The sequence below is a fragment of the Silurus meridionalis genome, chromosome 26 (assembly GCF_014805685.1).
Source record: "Silurus meridionalis isolate SWU-2019-XX chromosome 26, ASM1480568v1, whole genome shotgun sequence".
Taxonomy (NCBI): domain Eukaryota; kingdom Metazoa; phylum Chordata; class Actinopteri; order Siluriformes; family Siluridae; genus Silurus; species Silurus meridionalis.
This window is the reverse complement of record NC_060909.1, coordinates 18,790,991-18,797,253: the sequence shown is the minus strand read 5'-3', so window position 1 is coordinate 18,797,253 and position 6,263 is coordinate 18,790,991.

Here is a 6,263-nt window from a genome sequence, read left to right as displayed (position 1 = left end):
AAGATTTTCTACTAAAATTGGACCATTTTCTGCTTAATAAAACCAAATCAGTCCCGGGACACTTCCAGGAAAACCATCTTCTCTGACCTGAGATCAGGCTCAAACCTGGAACCTCGGAACCCAGAAACTGTGAGATGCACGTTTGCTTATAATTTGGGAAGTTGATCTAGGTGATCTCTGTATGCATGAAAAGATCTGAAACGTTCTCGTTCGTCCGGGACACGCCATCGTTCTTAATTCACGCCGACGCTCTAAACGCTCGTGATGATCGATAAGTGACGGATGCCTGAGAAGCCTTTTAGAATCAAGTTGCTCGGGTTTACATCATCTCTGTTCCGTCTCTTTCCCGGCTCACCGGAGATGAAGCTCTGTCAGAGCGGATGTGAGCTTCAGAACAACAGAACAATACATTGTTGTCCTCTATAAATAATAAATACATTCCGGATACAATCGTGCGATTACGGTGCAGTGTGACGCAAAGAGCATTCGGGTTTCCACAAGAATCCTGATTGTGACGTGTTCTTTAGAAAGGAGTTTCACTCAGTGTACATTTAATCATTTAATGATTCCCAAAACTCTATTCTCTTCTTTTAATAGCGTTTCTCTCATTCGCACTGCTTCCAGTAGTGTATGTTTATGTTTATGTTTCTATCCAATCAGATTTCAGCATCAGGTGTTGTCAGGGTCAGAGAAATCTGAATCTTCGGCATTGCAGACGCCCGTAGCTTCAAATACGTGAGAATGAAGCGGTTACTTAAACTTTTAGAATTCAAGTAAATGACACCAGGGCCACCTATCAGGCGTCCAGTAACGTCAGCATTTTCACGGCTTTCATTTGAAATCCCCGGGAAACAGTAATGCACTTAAAAAATGCACAAAAATGCAAAATTCAGGGAAACCTGAGGTAAATATCAACACTTCTGCTAGAGATGATGTATGCGGGAGGTGCAGTTGTGGCTACAGTGAAAGGAGACGTGTTAAATTGTGGTCATTGGGTTTCTCGCTTTTAGTAATGACTAATTCTCACTGTATGCGATTCCTGAGGAAGCACTCTGTTATACTGCATTTCTATGTAATATTGATGGTTTCTGTGGCCGTGACGTCATCATGATGGTATTACGAGGTGGATTGGTTCAGTTAGGACAACGCTGAAGTGGTGTCAAATGTACGGCCCAACACTGGTGTATAATCCAATAAAATAATCAAATATAATAATAGTATCAAAATGAATTAAATTGCTCACTTAAACTTATCACACAAACAATTTCTCTTCCAAGGAAGATTTTATGTAACCATTTTCAAGAAAAGGGAAAAAAATGCCCTTGAGAGTCGAAAGAGTCGACTCTTTTGAGTGAATCGAGCTAAAAGAGTCGACTCAGTGGAAAGCTCCACTAGCAAGGGGATGTTAGCATAAATACCAGCACTGTGCTGCTCGTTTACTCCCTCAGACTCGCTTCTTCTCCGTGTTCAGAGCGGAAACATACCAAAAATACACCAATATAAAATATTATCACACATTTGACACATTTAATGTATTAATTCGGTGGAATTTGGTCTGAAGAGTTCCCGGATGTTGTATACAGAGCTGAGAGACGCAGGTTTCATCCAATCGGATGCGTGGATTGAGGTCACGTGATCGGGGCACTAATTGGGTTTAATGTAATAGCAGTGTTTTAATTAAAGTAGTTTTAGCTGGAACTACTGGAAAACTGGAACATGTGGATATTAACATAAACCCAGAGAGAGAGAGAGAGAGAGAGAGAGAGAGGGGAAAAAGGGAAGAGCTGAAAAGGAGGATTTTCCACCTGTTGGTCTTCAGGTGAGAGCTCCAGGTTTAGCTGTTAGCCAGGGCTAATCAACTGCTTCCGGTTTCTGCACACGAGGAGCGGCGATTTATTCAGGTTTAATTATTAATTAATTAATTGTTATTTTGTTTGTTTATTTGTTTGCTGTAGTGGATTTAAACATCATCATTTACTGACAGGAAAACCGAGACCTGCGGATGGGTGAGTCACGTGACTGGCTTTGTCCCTGTCACAGCTGCTGCTGTTGGTTGTTACAGTTGTTGTTACAGTTGTTGTTACAGTTGTTGTTTGCCTGGTGGTTTTTATGATGTTATTATTTATTTATTTAGTTATTTTTGCTGTAGTAGATTTAAACATCACAATTTACTGACAGGAAAGTCACGTGACCGGCGGTTGCAGCAGCTGCTGTTGTTATTGTTGTTTTTGTTCCTGTTGTTATTGTTTTTCTGTTGTTGTTGTTGTTGTTTTTCTGTCGTTGTTGTTTATGTTGTTGCTGCTGTTGTTTCTGTTGATGCTGTTGCTCTAATTGTTGTTGTTGTTGTGGTTGCTGCTCCTGTTGTTGTTATTGCTGTTGTTTTTAATCCTGTTGTTATTGTTGATGTTGCCATTTGGTTTTTTTGTGTTCTTCCTGCTGTTGTTTCTCCAGTTGTTGTTGGTGCTGCTGTTGCCCTTGTTATTGTTGTTGTCATTGTTGTTTGCTTGGTGTGTTTAAAGCTGGTGCAGTACTGCCGCTTGTTGTTGTGAGAAGCAGCTGTAAACAACACCACTGACCTTAACAGAGGCTCCAGGTCACTGATTGTTTGACATGCATGAAAGGTGTGTGGGCGTGCACAAGCGTGCACAATCGCAAACAGCGTTCAGTGAGAATCAACCAGTGTGATGATCATTTCAGTGTCCTGCAGATGTGCACCAGGTTTTGACCTGAGCAGGTAGTGTTTACATTTCAGCCTAAATACCTGAGAGACAGAGCGTTCCTGAGAGTCTAGATAGAACACTTTCCTTTCTTTAGTGAGGGAGAGAGAGGGGGCAGGGGTAAAAAGAGGGTTAGAGGTTGAGAAGAAAGTGAGAGAGGAGTGAGAAGAGTTTTAGAGGTTGAGAAGAAAGTGAGACCGGGTGGGAAGAGGACTTGAGGGGGAGAAGATAGTGAGACATGTGCGAAGGGAGTGAGACAGGGGTGAGAACAAAGTGAGGTTGTGGTGAGAAGAGGGTTAGAGGGTGAGAAGAGAGTGAGACATGGATGAAAAGAGGGTTAAAGGGTGAAAAGAGAGTGAGACAGGAATGAGAAGAGGGTTAGATGGGGGAGTGAGACAGGGATGAAAAAAGGGTTAGAGGGTGAGAAGAGAGTAAGACGGGATGAGAAGAGGGTTAGAGGGTGAGAAAAGAGTGAGATTGTGGTGAGAAGAGAGTTAGAGGGTGAGAAGAGTGTGAGATGGGGATGAGAAAAGGGTTAGAGGATGAGAGGAGAGTGAGACAGAGATGAGAAGAGGGTTGGATGGTGAGAAGGGGGTTAGAGAGTGAGAAGAGAGTGAGATCATGGTGAGTAGAGAGTTAGAGGGTGAGAAGAGCGTGAGAGAGGGATGAGAAGAGGGTTAAAGGGTGAGAAGAGAGTGAGGCAGGGTGAGAAGAGGGTGAGAAGTAAGTGAGACAGGGTAACCACTGAGACACCACCAGTGTGACAAACAATCACTGTCGCCCTGATCACTGGATTCAACAGTCCAGAGTTCTGATCAGGATTCTGTTTGAGAAACGTCTCCTCTGAGCTTCTGTAGACCAAAAGCTGAAAGTTGGGAAATAAATAAGCAGCTGATTGTATCAGTAAAAATATTGTCCTGTTGTAAAGGCGTCACTTATTGATACGGCGACTGCCATTTTGAAAACTCGGATTGCGTCAGCCAGTGGTGCCTTCTGGGTAAGTTGAGCTTCTGAAATCTTCTCTCGCCTGACAGCCGGCTAATAAAGTGGTGTTGAAGTCGCGCTGAAGTCACGAGCGGCCGTTCCGATGGCGGCGGCGGCGGAGGCGGCGGTGGAGATCGCCCCGAGCTGGAAACCGAGAGGGCAAGTCAACGAGGGCGCGTTTAAAAACAGCAATGTGTTTGTCAGGCTGCTCGGCTGATGTAATAACAGCCTGTGGCGAGAAAGATTTTCCACACACACACACACACACACACACACACACTGAGAGAGAGTAAGAGAGAGGGAGAGCGAGAGATTCGACAGATCTGATAAATAATTCAGAATTTTTAAGCCGTTCTGATTTTCCACACACGGCGTCTGGGTCTTTTTTTCCCGCCGTAAATGTTGGCTTTAGAGGCTAGTTAGCATCAGAGCCGCTCGCTAGCACGCGCACAACCGCTAGAAAGAACTAAAAGGTGAACAGAGTTTGTGTCCGTGGTCAACGCGAGTACGTGCCATTTCTTTATCTACTGTTTTATGCTTTGCAGCATTGAAGACTGATGTCCAAGGTTTTCACTTCAGTCTCTTCGCATTCGTTTTTGTTTTTTTCTTTTTTCCAAGAACAGAAAGAAATCCCTGTTGTGATTATTATGCTAATCGTGCATTACGATCCAGACTGCGCCGGGGTCAAAGGTCGAACCGCTTAAACCGAGTCAGGAACGGTTGTTTTGTGTTGTTTTCTTCTTCAAGGCCACTCGCTCCCACTTTCCTCCGCTCAAGTGTTGTGTGACGGTCCTTCAGAAGCCTCATACCAGCCTCTTTTTCTTTTTTTTTTGATGATGAAAACGTGTTTCACAACCTCAAGGTCTTTAACGAGCTCCTGGTCAAATTTCATGAATAGTAAGTGAATACCTGGCAGCAGAGCGCTAGTTCGGGTTACGCTAGCTCCCTTTTTAAAAATATCATAAACGAACAAAGCTGCAGTGCAACTCGAGTGCCTTTTCCCCAAACTGGTACATGACACAAACAAAAGTGCACAAAGCCACCTCCATGAAGATCTTGGGCAAAGGTCTAGCTCACTGGTTAAGGCATTGGATTTTGGACCAGAAGGTCGAGAGTTCACATCCCAACACCATCTAACCAGTTTAGCATGACAATTAACCCTTTAACTTCTCAGCTGCAATTGTCTGGATAAAGGTTGTCTACCAATACCAAAGCCATAAATGCTCTCCATCGGTTGAAGTGGAAGATCTCCAGCTATGGAACTCTGAACATGATGAATGTGAACGCTGAAAGCCCTCCAGGCCTCCTCCCCTCACCCGAGGTTACAACACCCTCGTGGCTGAATGAATCTCATCAAATCTCCCTAAAAATCTAGTGGAACATCCTCCTAGAAGATCGGAGGTTATTCCAACAGTAAATGAAGAGTAAACATGGAATGCGATGTTCATAAAAAGCATCAGGTGTCCACAAACTTTTGGCCATATAACATGAGAGTTAGCGTGTTTATTCAGATTACCAGCGAAACGTAACGCAAAACGTTTACAGATAAATAAATCAAATAAATCACTCATTATAATGATAAAGAAATTAATAGTTAATGATTTGGTCAGAATCCCCACCCCAACACACACACACACACACACACACACACACTGAGAGAGAGTAAGAGAGAGGAGAGCGAGAGATTCGACAGATCTGATAAATAATTCAGAATTTTAAGCCGTTCTGATTTTCCACACACGGCGTCTGGGTCTTTTCCGCCGTAAATGTTGGCTTTAGAGGCTAGTTAGCATCAGAGCCGCTCGCTAGCACGCCGCACAACCGCTAGAAAGAACTAAAAGGTGAACAGAGTTTGTGTCCGTGGTCAACGCGAGTACGTGCCATTTCTTTATCTACTGTTTTATGCTTTGCAGCATTGAAGACTGATGTCCAAGGTTTTCACTTCAGTCTCTTCGCATTCGTTTTGTTTTTTTCCTTTTTCCAAGAACAGAAAGAAATCCCTGTTGTGATTATTATGCTAATCGTGCATTACGATCCAGACTGCGCCGGGGTCAAAGGTCGAACCGCTTAAACCGAGTCAGGAACGGTTGTTTTGTGTTGTTTTCTTCTTCAAGGCCACTCGCTCCCACTTTCCTCCGCTCAAGTGTTGTGTGACGGTCCTTCAGAAGCCTCATACCAGCCTCTTTTTCTTTTTTTTTTGATGATGAAAACGTGTTTCACAACCTCAAGGTCTTTAACGAGCTCCTGGTCAAATTTCATGAATAGTAAGTGAATACCTGGCAGCAGAGCGCTAGTTCGGGTTACGCTAGCTCCCTTTTTAAAAATATCATAAACGAACAAAGCTGCAGTGCAACTCGAGTGCCTTTTCCCCAAACTGGTACATGACACAAACAAAAGTGCACAAAGCCACCTCCATGAAGATCTTGGGCAAAGGTCTAGCTCACTGGTTAAGGCATTGGATTTTGGACCAGAAGGTCGAGAGTTCACATCCCAACACCATCTAACCAGTTTAGCATGACAATTAACCCTTTAACTTCTCAGCTGCAATTGTCTGGATAAAGG